Raw genomic sequence first — 20,110 nt, forward strand, 5'->3', positions numbered from 1 at the left:
CTGGGAGAGAGTCCTCCTTGAATCATCTTCTCTCAAACACCTTGGCTCTTTTGGGAAGGTAGCTCAGTGGCACAGCACCTGCTTTTGTGCAGAATGTCCCGGGTTCAATACCCAGCAGCAACTCCAGGTACGAGAGACCCCCCATCCAAAACCCTGGAAAGCTGCTGCAAGTTAGTGTAGAAAATATTTAGCTAGATGATACAATGTTCTGACTTTGTATGAGGCGAGATAAGGAGAACCGTAGTTCAGTTTGCCTGGGGAAAAAGTCCCAAGTTCAGTCTCTTGCATCTGCAGATAGGGCTGGAGAAGCTCCTCTTTGAAACCCCACTGACAGCCATCTAGCTCAACAGTACTGAACTAGTTACAGGTAGGTGTTGGTCTGAGTCGAAGCAAAATAAAAAAAAAATTCCTTCAGTAGCACCTTAAAGACCAACTAAGTTTTTATTTTGGTATGAGCTTTCGTGTGCATGCACACTTCTTCAGATACACTTGAAACAGAAGAGTCAGACCCTTATGTATATACAGAGGGTAGTGGGGGGTGGGGTGGGAATGGGTGAAGGGCTGATGGGAGTGGTAAACCTGTAGATGGCTGTTAACGACTGCTGATGACTGCAATTGGTCCTGCGGGGAAAAAGCAAGGGCTGAGGCGCTAAAGAAAGCTTGATCATGCATAATGAGATAAGAATCCAATGTCTTTGTTCATCCCAGGTGGCTCCATGGTTTTAAGCTTGGTAATGAGTTCCAATTCAGCAACTTCTCTTTCCAGTCTGTTCCTGAATTTTTTCTGTAATAAAACAGCTGCTTTGAGATCTTGTATAGAATGTCCTGGGAGATTGAAGTGTTGTACTGAACTAGATAGACCTCAGTAGGTCTGACTCTGTATAAGGCAGCTGAACTAGTACTGAACTAGATAGACCTCAGTAGGTCTGACTCTGTATAAGGCAGCTAGCTCTCTCTTTTAGGGACTAGAATCTAAACTTATTTTTCGGGGAAGGCCTGTAGGCTGGTGGAAGGACATCTGCTGTGCTTGCAAAAGGGCCCCAGTTCAACCCCTAGCATCTCCAGGTAGGAGTGGGAGCGATCCACCCCCAGTCAGTATAGACTAAGGGCTTGTCCACACTTACCTTTTGCCCTTTTGCCCTACACTTTCTTAGGCACAGGTCCACACTTTTTAAAAAAAACTTTTTATTTGATTTTACAAATATAAATTTATAACCATACCATATACACATCCATATAAAGAGATTAGTCTGCATCTCGAGACTTCCCTCCATGGTTCCTATTGTCAACATTTTCAACTGCATATTATTTTGTAATCTATGTTTTGTATCCATCCATATTGTCCGTAGTATTTGCTTCATTACAAGTGGGGTTAAAATCCTGCTAATGTTTTCATCTGCTTACAATGGTGTGCTAAATAAATTATAAACTTTCCCCATTATTTCTTGATTTTCTTGTCTTCTTGGTTTCCGGTCAGATTTGCCATTTCAGCATTGTCTAACCACTTAGTTTGCCATTCCTCTCTGGTCGGGACTCTTTCTTGGTGTTGGTGCTGACCTTTAAAACCCTAAATGGCCTCGGTCCAGTATACCTGAAGGAGCGTCTCCACCTCCATTGTTCTGCCTGGACACTGAAGTCCAGTGCCGAGGGCCTTCTGGTGGTTCCATTTGAACATTTGAAGGCAGCCCTGTTTAGGGAAGCTTTTAATGTTTAATAAGTGATTGTATTTTAATATTTCTGTTGGAAGCCGCCCAGAGTGGCTGGGGAGGCCCGGTCAGATGGGTGGGGTATAAATAATAAATATATTATTATTATTATTATTATTACTACTACTTCTTTCCATCTCTGGGCTAGTAGCATCTGTGGTGCTGTTGTTGCGTACATAAAGACACTTTTCTGTTCCTTTGGGAAGTCGGTACCTTCAATTCCTAATAAAAAGGCATCTGGTTTTTTTTTTTACAGAAGTTATTTTAAACATCCCCCCCAATTCATTTTATATCATCTCCCAGAAAGCCCTTATTACCTTACATGACCACCACATATGATAAAAGGTATCTTATTTTTCTTTACATTTCCAGCTGGTGTTTGTGCTTGTTTTATACATTTTTGCTAGATTACTAGGATTTAAATACCACTGGTACATCATTTTCATATGAATTTCTTTCAGCGTACAACATGCCGTGAATTTCAAATCCATTTTCCAAAACCTTTCCCAATCAGGTACACACTTTAAACCTGTGTGTCCAAGTGCTTTTTTTTTTTTTTTGCCCTGAGGCTGCCCCCAGGTAAAAACCCTCTCTTTAACACTGAATCGGAACAAATGGCAATTTGGGTTTTCTGTGGATTGCTGTTTGCTCTGATTCAGTGATAGAGCAAGTTTTTGCAGAAGGGGAGTGCTCAGACATGGAGCTTCCAGTGTTCAAAATTAGTCACATGCCAGGCGCATTTTGGACCTGGCGATCAACCACTTGAGACCAAGTGAAGATGTCTGGGCCTCTCAGAACAGGAAGAGGTTGGAGCTGATTCACTAAGTCCGAAGAGTCGGCAAATGGGAGGGCTGCTAGACAGGAAGCAAAACAAGAGACCTAAGAGTCGTAAGTTCCGTATCTTCTGTCAATGCCGGAAGGAGTCTTCAGAAGGGTCATCTTGAGTAATGATGCCAGAGGCTTTGTCAGAGCCGTCCGGAGCTTTTTGTTTTTGCAATAAATCCTCCTTTTTAATTACCTACTCTCACTGTGTTATCAAGCTGGGAACCTGGACTCTTGACAGAGAGGTACTGGAGGCAAAGCTCTGCAGAATGCCTCCCTAGCTGCTCAGTGAGAGGGGATGTCACGGTCCAGTTGGCGGGCGGTTGAAGCCCTGGCTGAGGACGTCAGGACCAGAGGCAAGATGGTGGTGTAGAAGCAGGAGCAGGTACAGGGCTGAGGGTCCAGCAGCAGGCAGTCGCAGGGTCAAGGAGCAAGGGAGAGGTGAAGGTCTGGGAGTCAAGGAGCAAGAGGCCAGAGGCAACCAGGCAGGGATAGCGTTGCTGTGGCAAAGAGCTGAAGGGAAATGCTGAGCTTTTATCCCTCCCAGCTCCTGCCACCAGGTGCAGTGAGGTATCAAGTGGCCTCACCTGGGTGACTACTCCTTGCTTCTCCAGCACAAGCTGAGACAGGCCCCAGTCCTGCAAAGCACTACAGGCCACAGAGCCTGACTCCTGCCCATACTCCTGACAGGGGAGGTGTTCTGCCACCCAGCTTTGCTGCTAGGTGGGTGGGGAAGATATCTCCCACCGCCTGGAGGTGTGGGGGGGGGGGGCTTTGCACTGCCTTCTCCTGAAGGGAGGAGGTGATGGAATGTCCTGCAGTTAGGTGGGAGGGTGGGAGACCCGGGAAGGATCTCCTCCCTGCCTGGCAGGGCGGCTCCTTACAAAGTCTGTGCCCCCATTATGGTAGTAGCAACAGGGTGTGTTGCCTCAGGTGCTAAAATGCTTGAGGCCGCCCCTGGAAGAAAGGGATAGAAATTTAAACAACATGGTCATCTAAACTGTTTGGACCTGGTTGATTGGCAGAGGGCACTGAGTCTTTTCCAGCCTTATTTGGTGAGCTTTTCAAACTCTGATTCTCTCTTCCGAGTCCAGGATGACCACGGAGGTGAACAGAGATGAATGGAGGCCTTCTGGGGAGGGGGGGAGAGGAGAAAGAAATTGTTTGTGCAAACGACTTTATATGGCTGCAGGCTGGCTGTTCCCAGGAACGCCGTTTACCGATTCTCCTGGAACATTTCTTTTTTACAGTGAAATAAATTCCTTTTTGCAGCATATATGGATCGGGGGAGCCATATGTCACTTTTTACAAGGGGCCGACAGCCGAAACCAGGGCAGAGTGATGGCGCCCCAGCCTTGCTTCACCTCTGTGACTTCATTAGATTTCTAGCAGCTCCCGCCCCCCCCCATCCCTAGAAGTTTGGTGTTGGTTTATTTTAAGTGGGCTCAGATGCATAGAGCAGGGGATCATAGAACTGTAGAGTTGGAAGGAACCCCAAGGGTCTTCTAGTCCAACCCCCTGCAAGTCAGGGATCATAGTTAAAAAATCCCTGATGGCCGTCCGTCCGTCCAACCTCTGTATAACAGTCTCCAATAAATGAGTATCCACCACCTTCTAAAATTAATAAAAATTAATTGGAAAGATAATCCACCAACTTCTGAGATAGTCCATTCTCCTGTCCAATAAAGTAAATGTACAGCCTTCATAATAATATTTGTGTGTGTGTGTGTGTGTGCGCGCACACACACACACACACACACACACAGTGCTTTTTTCTAAAAAAAAATGTTTAGGGGCACTCTCATTTTGACTACTAAACGGACAAAGATTCACCTGGAAGACCACAGTTTCTCCACCCCTCCTTTACCTGACTGTAGCAAGTCTGCAGATTATTGATAGCCAGTGTGGTGTAGTGGGTAGAGTGCTGGACTAGGACCTTGGAGACAAGGGTTCAAATCCCCATTCAGCCATATGAAGCCCATTGGGTGACCCTGCCTCTCAGCCTAACCTACCTCACAGGGTTGTTGTGAGGCTAAAACGGAGAGGGAGGGAGAAGTGTGTGAGTTCCTTTGAGGAGAGGTGGGATATAAATATATCAATAAAATAAAATAAAATCCTTCCTTCTTATGGCAAAGCAATGAGTTTTGGGTCCCGTGCAGTGCTATTTTCCCAGAAAAAGAGGTGCTGGAACTCACCATGAAAGCCTCCCTCTTTCTCTTAGAAAGGCAATGACGTCCATCTGAGAGGTGCCGGAAGTGAGTTCCACCAAGTTCCCCCTGAAAAAAAGCTCTGGTCCCATGAATGGGAGCAAAGAAAGACAAATTCAATCTCCTGGTAAAACACTGAGAATTTTCAGGGGGCACAGAATCTACATAGGAGCCAACTCCTAGGGGCCATGGGGGTTTCAGCCACTCCAATAAAATATCTGAGGGGGCCAGCACCACCACCCCCCAGTTGATGGGCATTGCCATTCAAAGAGTGTGTGCGCACCATGTCATGTGATCAATTATGTGGGGCAGGGCTTACCTAACCCCCCCCCAAAAAATATTTTATTCAAGTTGGCACTCCTGCTCATCTAGTAGCCTTTGCTACAGCCCCCCTCCCACCATCCGCTTCCAACTATAAAATAATGAACCCGAGAGCAAAACACTGATCAAAACGAAACACTGCTTTGGCTACTTGCTCCATGCTAAGCCGTGGAATTCAAATTCCCTCCTGAATATTCATACCAGCTCTCTGAGGAAACTGGCAAGCGGATTTGGGTGGTGTAGCGGCTTGGGCTGGCAGAAGCTTGCAACCAACTGGCGGGTTTGTGTGTCCCCCCCCCTTTTTCCGCTTGAAGGATTTCCCCCTACTCACCCTGGAGCGACAACCCACCTCCCCAAATAGCTGTCAAGAAGGGAAGGCGGGGGCAGGGAAGGCGGGCAGCTTACATACGAATAGCCTGAGTGGTCGCAAGAAGGTCTCTTCAAAATTTCATGCCATTCGGCCACCAGTCCAAATATTTATTTATTCATTCATTCATCCCTCATTCCCTCCCAGGGAAAGATCCGCATGGGCACGGCTGTTTCCCGCCTTCCTCCGGCTCACCACGAGACCCTCCCTTTGGATGCTAACTGATCAATAATTAAGAGCTCCATGTTTATTGCGACAAGCAGATGCGCGCCATCAGCGAGCTTGGGAGGGAGCTGGCCTGGCAGGTTGTAACAGGATGCTGTTGCTGCAGCAAGCAGCAAGTGTTGAAGAATGCAAGGAGAGCCCTGTGGCCGGATCAGGCCGATGGCCCATCTTGTTCACACAAAGTTCAAGGGTAACTGTAGGAAGCTATTTTACAGGCTGAGATTCTATTATTTTGAAGCTGTACAGTGGCATGATCTCATCTGAAATAGCTTTGGAATATCTTCCAAATTCCTTATGTTCGGGATCTCTGTGGTCTGGGATCTATTTGCATGTAGAAGGTCCCAGGTTCAATCCAGGGAGGGCTGACAGGGGAGGTCCCCTGGCTGAAACCCTGCAGAGCCACTGTCAACCAGCACAGATCAGTTGTGTGGAACCTTGGGTTCTCCAGATGTTAGTGACCTACAGCTTGTATCAACCCTGATCATTGGCTACACTTGCTTGGGCTGATAGGAGTTGGAATTCGGCAACATCCAGAGGGTCAAAACACACACACACACAAGTAGAGCCTACTGGGTCAGGGCAAAGCAGGCCCATCTAGTCCAGCATTCTGTTCTCATGGTGGCCAACCAGATGCCGGTAGGAAACCCTCAAGTAGGACCCAAGCATAACAGCACTCTCCCCTCCTGTGGCTTCCAGCAACTGGTATTCAGAAGCATCTCTGCCTCTGACAGTGGAGGTGGAACACAAAGTCCATGGCTAGTAGCAATTAATAGCCTTCTCCTCCATGAATTTGTCTAAAACTTCCCCATACTTGGTTTAGACAGCAACTGGTATTCAAAAGCATTGCTGCCTCTGACTTGGGAGGCAGAGCACAACCAGTGGGATTAGTAGCAATAAATAGCCTTCTCGTTCATGAATTTGTCTAAAGCTTCTCCATTCCTAGTGTAGACAATCTGTTGCTAGATGGATCAATGCAGGGGTGCCAACTGGAATAAAATATTGGGGGGAGCAATTAAAACCTGGCCCGCATAATCAGTCACATGATGCAGTGCACACACCCCGTTTGAATTGCAATGCCCGTCAGCTTTGGGGCCCCTGCCCCCTCAAATATTTTATTTTTAGGGGGGCGGCCGAAGGAACCTCGGCCCCTAGGAGTTGGTTCCTGTGGATCAATGTATGAAGCGGGTTCCTTAGTTCCTTGGCAAGAAATGATACTTAGACGCCTCCCCAGTTTGATTGATTATTGTTTGATTGATTATTTAATTTCTATACAGCTTAATATATTACAAATGTCTCATAGCAGAACACAAAAAATTGGAAGCAATAAAGAACAACTTGAAATGTTACAAAAATACACAGTTACTGTACATATAAAAATGTAACATCAATACAAAGTTACTAATTCAATGGTACATTGGTTGTCGAATGTAATCCATTTCAGAAGACAGTTTGACTTCCGAAACATTTGACAACCAAGGCGCAAAGGGCAGTCTGCAAAATCAATGGAGAAAATTGAAGAAGAAAAAACTCAGTGGAAGCCATTCGACTTCCAAGGCGTGTTCGAAAACAGAACCATTTACTTACGGGTTTTTGGCGTTCAAAAACCGAAACGTTCGGCTTCCAAGACATGCGAAAAGCGAGGTGCCACTGTATATAAAAATCAATTTCAAGCTGTTTTCGTTATGACACACCCACCCCTTGCAACAGTTGTCACATACATGCATGTCAGCCCCACCCCCCAATGTCAGGTGCAACTCGCCACCTGCGGTTCTCACCCAAGGTTCACACAAACTCTCAGCTCACCCACAAAAGTCTCACAACGAGAAGAGTCCCTGGAAACAGAGTACAGTGGTAATTTGGTTTGCAACCGTTTTGGATTACAACTGTTTTGGATTACAACCATGTCAAACCTGGAAGTGTGTGGCCCTTTTTTTTGGATTACAACCCTTTTTTTGGGGGGGGGAGGCCCCATTGGTGAAAGCACGCCTTGGGTTACAACCTGTTTTGGTTTACAACCGGATCTCCAAAACGGATTAGGGTTGTAAACCAAGTTACCACTGTACTTGCTGGATTAATTTCTGTTCCAAATATGATATGAATAAGCCGATATTGGCCATTTCTGTTCCCATTTCCACCAGAAGTCCCTGACGTCCCTATTCAGGAACAGAAAAATCCTAAGTACCACATTCCATCCGCTTAGCCAGTGCAAAGAGGATGTTGCAGCTTGGATGCGGACCACCGGCCTTGGCGTGAAATGACCATCACCCACTTTGTGTCACACTGTGGGCTCAGGAATGTTAGGAGGGAGTTTAACGCTAACTGGCTCATTGCCACTGCTCAGCCAGACGATGGTGACTCAGCTGTGTTGCTTTGCTGGACATCACATTTTCTAATACAGTAAGCGATTACTGGTGTGAAACCTGCTCAGGCAGCAAAGGGATGGAGGCTGGAGAAATGAGAGTTGGTGGTTCATGAAATGGAAAATGTACCACCCCCACCCCCACCCACATACTCCCCCACCCTGTTAAAACTGATGGACCAAGTACTCTTCAGCCTCCCTCCTCAGCATCCTTACCGCAGGATGACTTTGGCTCATTTTTATCAGGATCGCTGAAGACGTGAGCATGACCCTCTTGGGATGCTAAAACCACGTTACGCTTATAATTCATTTGCTTACACTGCCATCAATGTGCACCGAACTGCAGAGCCTCCTAAATCAAGGAACACAAGGAGAGCCTGCGGGATCAGGCCAATGGCTCCTCTTGCCCAGCATCCTGTTCTCGCAGTGGCCAACCACAGGCCCATGAGAAGTCCACAAGCAGGATCTGAGCACAAGAGCAGTCCCCACCTTTAATGATCCGAGGCAGGCAAGCAAGCCCCGAAAAGAAGGAATGGCTCTCCAGTAGTTTTATGTATGTTTATTTAGAAAAAACACACACACTTCCAAAGCACGGCTTCTCACCTGCTCGCATTGACGATAGTTGGTCAGTCTGAATTTCCAGCCCCTTTCACAGCAGGAAGGATGCCAAATTCCTGCCCTTCCCCTCTTGCCCTTCCGTTGCCCTCTGGTCTTATCCAGTCTCCTAGAACAGGAACTGAGAGGCTGGCCTCCCCCCTCCCCCCTTTCACTTGACACAGTCTCAGTCCTCTGCTTATCTGCTGATCAGCACCGTCTTAAGCGCTCCCGGTGCCGTGGTGTGTCGGATCCTCCGGCGCCCGCCGGATCCCTCCGGCGCCCTCCCACCCCGTTTCCCAGCGCGGTGGGCGGGTGGGCGCAGCGCGCAGCGCGGGTGCAACAGGTGCTGCTGCGCTGCAGGCAGGCGGGCAGGCGCAGCTGCGCGGTGTACCGGTCGGCCAGCGGGTGGGCGCAGCTTGCGGCGCCCTCCTGGCGGGCCGGCGCCATGGTGCCCTGCGCCACCCAGCCTGCACGTAGGGCCGGGCCTGCTGCTGATTGCCTAGCAATGCTCTGGCTGCCTCCCAACTCTCCCACTTCTTGAGAGCTAACAGTGTGTTCTTCGGGAAGCGGGATCGAACTGCCCCTCTTCGACTCTGTCAGCCAGCTCTCATCTGCAGAGTCTATCTCTCTCTCACTTAGCTCAATTTCTGAGTCTGACTCTTCCCCTGCGCTCTGGTGAACCACGTTCCTGACCCCACCTTTGGTTTTTAGCAACTGACATTCAGAAGCGTTACTGCTTCCAGCTGTAGTAGCCATCGGTAACCCTCTCCTCCATGAATTTGTCCAATCCCCTTTTAAAGCCATCCAAACTGGTCGTCATCGCTGCTCCCTGTGGGAAAAAGTTCCATAGTTTAACTATGCACTGGGTGAAGAAGTCCGCAGGCAGATTTAGGGGAGCGCAACCAGTTCGGTTGCACTGGGTGCAGAGCTTCAGGGCGCCACCGGGGGTGCCACAACCATTATTTACAATGCAGCACGAGAGGCAGAGGAGCTCCAAATTTTGACGTTGCACTGGGTGCCCCTGGAATGTGAGACCCCAAGTTCCGGCACTCAGAATTCCTTTCTTTTATCTGTCCTGAGTCTTCCAACATTCAGCTGCACTGAATGTCCATGAGCGCCAGTGTTATGACAAATAGACAAGTCCCTGCTCTGGTGATTTAATAGCTGCCAGTACAGCTGCTCCCCATCAATTAATGAGAAAAGGAATTGCCTTTGAAAATCATCATCAAAGAGGAGAGAAAAGTTATCCCTTCTAATTTTACACCCTTCAGAGTTAGCTGACAGACTTTTGCCCCCGCCCTCAATCATATTTCCTGCTGCTATGGGTGTATTAACCCTGTTGTTGTTGTTGTTGTTATCTGGCATGGCACCTAAAATTAATTTGCACCATTGCTGATACAGAAAACTGCCCAGTTTCTGTTTAGTCCTGTTTTCCATGTACCAAGGAAGGCAGTGCATTTTTCCTAAGGACGGAGACTGTCAACAACCATTTTTGGTTCCTAGAGATAGGACATCAGACAAGGTGGCTTCTTTAGTATTATGAAAAGATAGCAGAGATCAGTATAAAAATTGCACACGATCTTTTCTATGCATAGATGCCGGTGTAGAAAGAATCACCACGATTTAAATCCGGGATGGACTGTGACTCCTATCATAGGGTCATATAATGATGGATTTGGAAGGGAGCACAAGGCTCATCTTGTCCAAGCGGCTGCAATGCAGGAATCTTTTGCCTAATGTGGAGCTTGAACCCACGGCCCTGAGATTTGGAATCTCTTGTTCTGCCAATTGAGCTATCCCCCACCGTTCAGCCCGGACACTGAGATCCAGCGCCAAGGGCCTTCTGGTGGTTCCCTCATTGCGAGAAGTGAGGTTACAGGGAACCAGACAGAGGGCTTTCTCGGTAGCAGCACCCGCCCTGTGGAATGCCCTTCCATCAGATGTCAAGGAAATAAGCAGCTATCCTAATTTTAAAAGACATCTGAAGGCAGCCCTGTTTAGGGAAGCTTTTAATATTTAATGTATTGTTTTAATATTCAATTGGGAGCCGCCCAGAGTGGCTGGGGAGACTCAGCCAGATGGGCAGGGTATAAATAATAAATTGTTGTTGTTGTTGTTGTTGTTGTTGTTGTTGTTGTTGTTGTTGTTGTTACTACTACTACTACTACTACTATCCAACACTTTCTTTCTTTATCATGACCAACATTCAGGAATGATGGAAGTTGTCAGTCCACAACATCTGGAAGGCTGCAGAGTTCTCCAGCCATGATTGAAACAGGAATACAATGCAGGTCACCATAGTGGGGAGGGTTATGGCCAACTGACTCTGTGGTTACCTGCTCAGGTCTGCAGTCCAGGTACTAAGAGTTGATTGGCATCTTCGTAGGGTGCCTGATCTTTGGACCTTCAACCAGAGGACTGTCCTCTGTTAATCCTTCCAACTGGGAATGTAGGAGACAGCCTTCTGCAGAGTTAGACCATTGGTCCACCTACACCGTATTGTTTACACTGACTGACAGCAGCTCTCCAGGGTTTCAAGTAGGGAAACTCTTCCTTTGGGAATTAAGGAGATGTTCTACCACTGAGCTACAGCCCTGAGCCACAAGTGAATCATTTGTGACATTTTGGTTGGCCTAAAAAAACACGTTGCTCTAATATGGATCCCACCCCCCACCCCCACCCCACAGCCATGGGCCAACCAGATGACTGTTACTTTTTGTGTAAGATTTTTCTAACCCACCTCAAGAGCCTGTAAAAGGACTAGCCCCTTCTGCAATTTTCCAAATGCCAACCCAATGAGCAATCTGAAGGGAGCCTCATCTATCTCCCATCAACATTGATAAAGTGTTCATCAGCAGGGGATGTCCTCATTCTTGCTTTGCATTTTTAGATGCTCACCTGAAGAATGCAAGCATGGATGACAGCCAGTTAAGCTATGGAACTCACTCCAATGGGAGGCTGTGATGGCTGCAGACTTGGATGGCTTTAAAAGAGGACAGACAAATTCGTGGAGGAGGAAGCCACGGCCAGAGGGAATAATGCTTCTGAATACCAGTTGCCGGAAGCCACAGGAGGGGAGAATGCTCTTATGCTTGGGTCCTACTTGAGGGTTTGCATAGGCCTCTGGCTGACCACTGTGAGAACAGGAGAGTGGACTAGATGGGCCACTGGCCTGATCCAGCAAACTCTCCTTATGTTCTTTCTATCTTTGTAAGTACGGAGGTCGCATATACCGATGCTTCAATCAAGCAACAACAACAAACTAGTCAGCTCTCCATCCCAGCACTATTGATTCTTTCTATTCAACGGACAGGGCAAGGGAGATCAATTTCAATCTTCAGGTCATTTCAGCAGCCTATTTCCTTGCCACCGTTTGTTCATTTCGGAGTAAGCACAGGCCACACCAGAAGCTGAGCTTGTCAGGCATGTGCAACGCCGGCCCAGTTCATCAGTGCCGAGCCCTTGATCTGTCTCGGCTGTCCCTGGGCTTGCTGAATGATTGCGCCGCGAAATGATTCGTGCTGAGCACCACAGGACAGGCATCAGCCCTTGCTTGCTCTCTTGCTGGCTATTGCTGGGGAGCTGCAGAATGGCAAACGCTGGCATTGCATTGAAAAAAAATGTGCCTTGTTATTTGCAAGAAGTGAAGTGTAAACAGAATGTTGAAATTGGAGGATTTGACAGTAGCTCAAGACGACTTGGAGACTCATGCATAAGATTACAATCTTTTAGAATAAGAATTCCTTTCTTAGGTTGCACCAATGTCCTGCCAGGCAACCTGTTTCCTCAGTGGTCAGCCGGAGGCCTTTGAAGATTGCAAGGGACGTTTGCAGGGCACCAGAGCAGTAGCCAATCCCTGCTTTTTGCCCCCATAGTTTAGTAAACCGGACATAAGGACATAAGAAGACCCTGCCGGATTAGCCCAGTGGCCATCTAGCCTAGCATCCCCTTCTCATGGCAGCTGACCAGATGCCCCAATGAGCAGGGTACAAGCCCAGGGTACAAGCCCCTTGCCCTGTGGTTTCCAGGACTGAATATCCATGAGGTCCAGTGTTATGAGATAGGGAGAAAAACATTTCCCTATCCACTTCCAGTACACACTTAGAAATATGGCTGTTTCATTCAGCTAGCATGAATGATTAATTGTTCTTGATGGGCATGTCCATGGGACCTTTTAAAAAAAAACAAAAAAACCCACAACCATCTATACTAGTGCTTTGTGAAAAATAAAAAAAAATCAGTTGTTCTTCACCCGAGCCAACCATTCTATGTCAATTACCGAGAAAAGGAATTGAATCTGAGAATGATTGAAGGCCAGAAATTTCCATTTCTTGTTGTTCCTGCCTTACATTTGAGGTGGCCAAGGGGCATTTCTGGGTGTCCTTGGTTCTTGAATGGCTTAGTTGATGGAAAATTTGGCTCCCAAATGCCAAAAACCCGGAAGTAAGTGTTCTGGTTTTTGAATGTTTTTTGGAAGCCGAACCACACGACTTCGGCTTGGCTGCAGGAAGCTCCTGCAAGCCGGTTGGAAGCCATGCCTTGGTTTTTGAATGTTTCGGGAGTCGAAGTCCATTGCAATAATTAGAAAGGGAGAGAGTGACTGGCACCCTTCCCAGCTGGGAAGGGGTGGGGCAGGAACTATTATTGATTTACACATGTTAATTCATTGGCATCTATGCAGGCTAGATGGCAATGGGGGGAAACCACCTGAGTGTCTTTGGGGATGGCTTTGTCCTCTATTTGCTTCTTCAAATTCCATCTCTTCCATTCTTCTGGAGGAAATCCCCATCCTGCTGACTCAACCATTTGTTCATGTGTGTGTGTGTGTGTGTGTGTGTGTGTGTGTGTGTGTGTGTATTCAAAGTTTTGCAGAAATATTCCATTGCACTGCAAAGGAAAATAAAATATGTCCAAGTGACAAATCAGCATTTTCTTGGTGCTCTGCTGGGCAGTGGGTGATGGGTTGAGGAACTGCATTATTAATAGAGGTTAGCAGCGAAGTCCCCTTTTCTCTGGTCTGGGAATGAAGCTGGTCTCCTCACCATGCCAGGCTTTTGCTGACCAGCAGTTCTCCCTGAGATTGTCCAAGGCTGCGATGCCATTTGAAGGCACGACCCATCAGCTGGGCACAGGGGGATTTGGAGAAAGAAATGGTTCAGGCTGGTAGATAAGATGGCAGACCCATATCCTGGGCATTCAAGGGCAAAGGTGTGAGGGCCCTTCACAGTTGAGGTCAAAGGTGTACTTTGGAGCTATGCACAGGCCACAAGACTTGCATTGTATGTTTGCACTTCAAAAAACAGTTTTTTGATTGTTATTTTTAGTTAGTCAATTTTGATCCGTGATTTGGGTTCTGCTCTGCTCTGTGTAGTTGAGGCAGCAATGTTTCTGAATAGCAGTTTCTGGAAGCTGCAGGAGTGTGGAAGGTGTTCTCACACTCAAATCCAGCTGGATGTCAGGGGCTGGTCTGAATTGGATGACTGGGGAATGCATTCGCCGGAAGATCAGAGGAGGGCATCTGCAGATCATCCAGCATCTGCAGAAGCAGGGAGACAGGCAGACACAGAAGCTGCACAGTTGAGAGAGGAGCTGCCCAGCTTTGAGATAGTAGCTAAGCAACCAGAAGGGAGGGAGCAGCTGGGTGACACATCAATCAAGAGTGTGTGTGGGGGAAATCCCCTCCCTCCCCCCGAACTAGGAGGTCCAAGCATGTCAGAGAACAAAGGAAACACGGGGGGGGGGGAATTCCTTCTGGTGTGCTCCTTGCTGCGGAAATCGCAAGGAGGAGTCAGAGTAGGCAACTAAGCACAACGAAAAACTCGCTAGACGAAAGCGTCATGCGATGTTTTTGGTGACTCGCAAAACGAAGTTTTCTATGGCCGAAAAACAAGACGAAGCTTTTCGGTGTTGTTGTTTTTTTGCTGCGGCAACCTGCGCTTTGCACAATGAAATTATCGCTAGACGAAGCGACTCGCGGAACGAATTAATTTAGTCTTTCGAGGCATCACTGTAAATCTACTGAATGCTCATTAATTCTTATCGGTGAGCCACTGGAAGGGAGAGGGGAACTCCCATATTTGACACTGGAGCTTTTCCCACAGGCACCTGGTTGGCCATCGTGAGAACAGAATGCTGGACTAGAGGGCTCATTGGCCTGATCCAGCCATCTCTTATGTTCTTAATAACACATACTCTGGACTGCAAATATTGTTTCTATCCTTTTTCGGTAACTGATGACTGCAGATGCCTTTAAAAAACAAAATCTTTGTACCTGTCATGAAAGAGTCCCACTTGGCTCCTCAAAGCATCCTTGAATGGTGCAGCTTTTTACCCAAGTACAAACTGCTACCCGCCCTCCCCCTCCTGCAGCCCTTCTGTTCAGGCTCCCAGGAGAGGAACACAAAGAAACAGAGAATATTAATAACAAAGGAGAGGTTGGATCATTGTTTACTTGACTTTAGTTAATAAATTTGTTTCCATCCGCGATCCCAAAATGAAATTAAAAAGCCTGTGTTTGCACTGGAGAATTTCACGGCACTCCTGCAGATAAAACACATTGGAGATGGAATTAATAGAATCACCGGCGGTGGCTGGTGAGGGGACATAAAAGGAGATGAATTTGTGTAATATTTATATCTACATAATTTTCAACTTGATAGTAGCTCTGGACTGGGTGGAGAGAGGTTGAAACCCTCTCTGCCCAGCCCAGCAGCATAACTGGATCATACCCTCCAAGTGTCCCATTTTTTGAGAGACAGTCCTGGAATTACAGAAGCCATCCCAGTTTCTGATTTGATCCCAGAATGTCCTTACACCTCCCCTCCACATCTTGGAAAACAATTAAAAGTGGTGCAGAGATCTGACACCTCCCCTTTCGTTCATTTTTGGAAACAGAAACCTTTGGGGTGTGTGTGTGTGTGTGTGTAGATGCAAAAAGGGAGTCCTGTTTATACTGAAAATAAAATACCTGCGCCAAATGAAGGAAACGGTGAAGCTGACATACAAAGCCCTTCCTATAATTATAATAATTCCTATTATTATTATTATTATTATTATTATTATTATTATTATTATTATTATTTTGTTTACAGCTAAAAAATTTTTCATTCCATTTATCTGTTGAAGGTGCTGAGAATGGTTTGGAGACCCTTTATTTCCCTCATAGAGGCAGGGGTATAGGAAGGGGTGGGGGCTGACCGGCCCAGGTGCCCTCACTGAGGGGGGGTGACACCCGCCCGCGACTCCCAAGCCTACCCCGAGCCGCTTTGCTGGTGGCATTCCCCCCCTCCCCCCCGTTTTGACAGCTTGGGGGAGGCTTCGGAGTTGCAAGCAGGTGGCGCGCCAAATGTCTGCCATGGACGGCTCGCTTCGTCCTCACCTGCAGGGCGCATGCGCCACTCTGAGCACTCGAGCAGCTATCCCGCGCCTGGGAGGGCACCCTCCATGACACGTCCCCCCCCCTCGGAAGTGTGCCCACCCTGGGCAGCGCAGGCATATGCTCTGCTGCTGCGCAGAGGTACAATGGCCTGATTTCACTGAAGGGGAATTGACTGTTAAAGCACTCTTGAGAATTGCAGCTCTGGGAGAGGATTGCACTCTAGAGATCTCAGGTCAGGGCAGCTGTTTATCAGCTCCATCTGGTACGCAGGCTGAGACCCTACCTGCCCACGGACCGTCTCGCCAGAGTGGTGCATGCTCTAGTTATCTCTCGCTTGGACTACTGCAATGCGCTCTACGTGGGGCTGCCTTTGAAGGTGACCCGGAAACTGCAATTAATCCAGAATGCGGCAGCTAGACTGGTGACTGGGAGCGGCCGCCGAGACCACATAACACCGGTCCTGAAAGACCTACATTGGCTCCCAGTACGTTTCTGAGCACAATTCAAAGTGTTGGTGCTGACCTTTAAAGCCTTAAATGGCCTCGGTCCAGTATACCTGAAGGAGCGTCTCCACCCCCATCATTCTGCCAGGACACTGAGGTCCAGCACCGAGAGCCTTCTGGCTGTTCCCTCGCTACGAGAAGCCAAGTTACAGGGAACCAGGTAGTGGCACCCACCCTGTGGAATGCCCTCCCACCAGAAGTCAAAGAGAACAACAATTACCAGACCTTTAGAAGGCATCTGAAGGCAGCCCTGTTTAGGGAAGCTTTTAATGTTTGATGGATTTCTGTATTTTAATATTTTGTTGGAAGCCGCCCAGAGTGGCTGGGGAAACCAGGCTAGTAGGGCAGGGTATAAATAATAAAATTATTATTATTATTATTATTATTATTATTATTATTATTATTATTATTATTATCTCCTAACAACTCCCAGCACCTTTGACATACTACAGCCCCCTGAATTCTTGGGGAGAAGCCATGCCTGTTTGAAGAGGGCTTAAAATGTGTAGAGCAAGTGGCATACCCTCCAACATTTCTCTGATGAAAATATTTATACCCCACACATCTGACTGGGTTGCCCAAGCCACTCTGGACAGCTTCCAAGATGAATAAAGGCACAACAAAACATTAAATATTAAAAACAACAACACACACCTTGCTCATACAGGGTTGCTTTCAGACAGCTCGTGGGTCGGATAATTACAAACTCTCCAACATTTCTCCAATGAAAGCAGGGACATCCTAAGGAAAAGCAGGACATTCTGGGATCAAATCAGAAACTGGGACGGCTTCCTCTAAATCAGGGGCGTCCCCGGAAAATAGGGACACTTGGAGGGTCTGAAATGGAGCCTGTACCTGTACCTGCATTGATAGATATAGATATATGAATACAGGCATCTTTTTCGCAGAGGTTTTTTATTTTTCCGAAACGAGCTGGAATTCTGGGCCTTTGTGTTTAAATAAAACATCAGCCCTCCAAAGTTTAAAGCAGCCGCCCACGCATGCTACGGGAACACTGTGGACTTTGAAGGCCTTAGCATTCCTCATTGCGAGCAGGTTCTGACAGGCTCAATGGAGAGCTGTCACCCCCCACTCCCCCCCATGCAATGCAAATACACCACTGGGGCTAGCATGGTTTTGTACCTGAACCAGCGAGTAGTTCAGAGTGCTTCTGTTGAAAGCCGATTCCCACATTGCATTTCCATTAGAGGTGTTATCCACAGGCCTGCATTTCCAATCTGGGAGTGGAAAAAAAGCATTATTGCTATCTCAAACAGGGTTGCAATGGCAGACCCTCCAAGTGTCCCTGTTTTCCAGGGACATCCCCGATTTAGAGAAGCCATCCTGGTTTGATCCCAGAATGTCCCGCTTTTCCTTAAGATGTCACTAGTTTCATTGGAGAAATGTTGGAGGGTATGGAGTTATCCGACTCCCAAATTGTCTGAAGGCAATCCTATATAGGGAAGTTGTTTTTAAAAATGTTTACTGTTTTATTATTTTCAGTCGTAACTTGATTTTCTAACAGCTTACTTCTTAAACGTTTTGGCTCTTGAACGGCGCAAACCCAGAAGCAGGGGCATAGGAAGATAGGGGTGGTGGGGGCAGGGCGCCCCGAGTGCCATTGTGGCTGCCCACCCCCAAAACGCATGCCCCGCCCCTGCGCGCGGCGCGCTCTGCCCCCAAAATGCCTGCCCTGCCCCGCCCCTGTGCACAGCATGCTCCACCCCCAAAATGTGCACCCCGCCCCCAGAACACGCACCACGTCCCTGAGGGCAGTGTGCCTGTTCTCCACCCCCGGTGGCGGAGCATGAAGCTCCGCCGCTGCCATAGCTGCCAAGTACCCCGTTTTCCCCGGGAAACCCCCATTTTTAATTACCTTTTCCTGGTGGTCCCCCGTATCACTTCGTCTCCAATTTTTCTCCGTTATTTTCTCCTGCTGGCGGCCATTTTTTTTCCTGATTTGCCCTTCTATGGGCACAAAAAATGGCCGCCGCCGGCTTCAAAAGTCGCATCTATGCATGACCGGAAGTGCGTAGACGCGACTTCCGGTGTCGGCAGCGGCCATATTTGATGCCCATAGATGGGCGGGGCGACACCGGAAGTTGCGTTGATGCACTTCCGGTCATGCGTAGAAGCTACTTTTTAAGCCGCCGGCGGCCATTTTTTGTGCCCATAGAAGGGCAAAGCGACACCGGAAGTTACGTCAACGCAACTTCCGGTGTCACACGGCTGCCGGTCCCGGATTCTGCAGTCCGGGACTTGGAAGGTAAGGCCGCTGCCCAGAAGTGACTGTTCCGGTTTATGAACTATTCTTGGAAGCTGAAAGTCCAACGGGGCTTCTGCGGCTTCCAATTGGCCGCAGGAGCTCCCTGCAGCCAATCAGAAGCCGCGCTTTGGTTTCTGAACGTTTTGGAAGTCGAACGGACTTCTGGAATGGATTCCTTTCGACTTCCGTAGTACGACTGTATTTATATATGCTGGAAGTGGCTAGGGCAATCCAGTAAGATGTGGTGGGCGTAAATTATCATTATTGAATGGGACACCCCTATTTTCACTGGAGAAATGTTGGAGGGTATGCTATTGTTAGAATCACAGAACTGTGAAGTTGGAAAGGACCCCAAGGGCCATTTTGTCCAGCCCCCTGCAATGCAGGAATGTCAACTAGATCATACATGAGAGATGGCCATCCAACCTCTGCTTAAAAACCTCCACTTAAAAAGTCCACCACTGCTTGTGGCAGTCTGCTCCACTGCCGAACAGCTCTCAGCAACAGACATCATCTTCATCATTATTACCAACCTCTGTTTAAAAACCCTTGAATGAGAGCCCACCACCTTCTGAGGTCATAGAATCCTTCAACCTCTCCTTCGACAGAGGTTGGATGGTCATGTGCCAGGCGGAGTGAGGCACCAGCCCAGATGCCGACATAGCGACCCCCCCCTCCAGTCATGCTTTAAATATGATGTGAATGTGGTTCTATTTGAACTCACTGGGACCCCAAAAGTATAGTCCCCATGCCCCATGACATTTTAGCACGATGCTGTTTTAAATGTATCATGCAGAAGAGTTCTCTGTCCACCTAAAAGTTTGGTGAACTTTGGTACGGCAATATTTTTGGCATGAAAAGCACGAAAATTAAATTATGTAAAAAAAAAAAAAAGAACAGCCTTTGCAACCCGAAACTGATGATTTATGCAATCCAAATGAAACTCACCCCCCTTCATGTGTACTTATTTGTCAAGAGTTCAAATGCGGTAAAGTTAGAGGAAGTGCAAGCAAGAACTCCGAGTGAGGCTTCAGAAATCTAATCCATGATTGATGAGGGATTTCGTCTTTCTAAAGGTGCCTGCTAATGTCCGTCTCCAGCAATGAGACAGAGAATAATGGGGCCTTCCTTAACCCTGCCACTCATAATCAGTAGTATACATTTCCCCCCTTTGAGCTTCCTGAAGGTCACTCTGGGTAAACGCATACCAATGAGGACGCAGACAAATGAGGAGGCCTAATTAGAATGCGCTTACCCAGAATGCACTGCGCCAGCCGCCTTTGAAGCTTGCCTGCTAATCTTTCGCCATCATCTTCTGCCAAACAATGGAATCAATCCGCAGCAATGTACACACGCAAA

The 20,110-nt window shown here is 47.7% G+C and overlaps 1 long non-coding RNA gene across 1 annotated transcript; it reads right to left on the reverse strand.

Annotated features, from left to right (window-relative positions):
- Positions 1 to 15,038: 15,038 nt before the first annotated feature.
- LOC148683103 (uncharacterized) lies at positions 15,039 to 19,900 on the reverse strand. Its single transcript, XR_015947536.1, has 3 exons — positions 19,700 to 19,900; positions 17,629 to 17,723; positions 15,039 to 15,144 (listed from the first exon to the last, which is right to left on the reverse strand). It is a non-coding gene; the product is annotated as an uncharacterized LOC148683103 (long non-coding RNA).
- Positions 19,901 to 20,110: the final 210 nt, after the last annotated feature.

This window comes from Zootoca vivipara, chromosome 16 (assembly GCF_965207765.1).
Source record: "Zootoca vivipara chromosome 16, rZooViv2.hap1.1, whole genome shotgun sequence".
In the NCBI taxonomy this organism is placed as follows: Eukaryota; Metazoa; Chordata; class Lepidosauria; order Squamata; family Lacertidae; genus Zootoca; species Zootoca vivipara.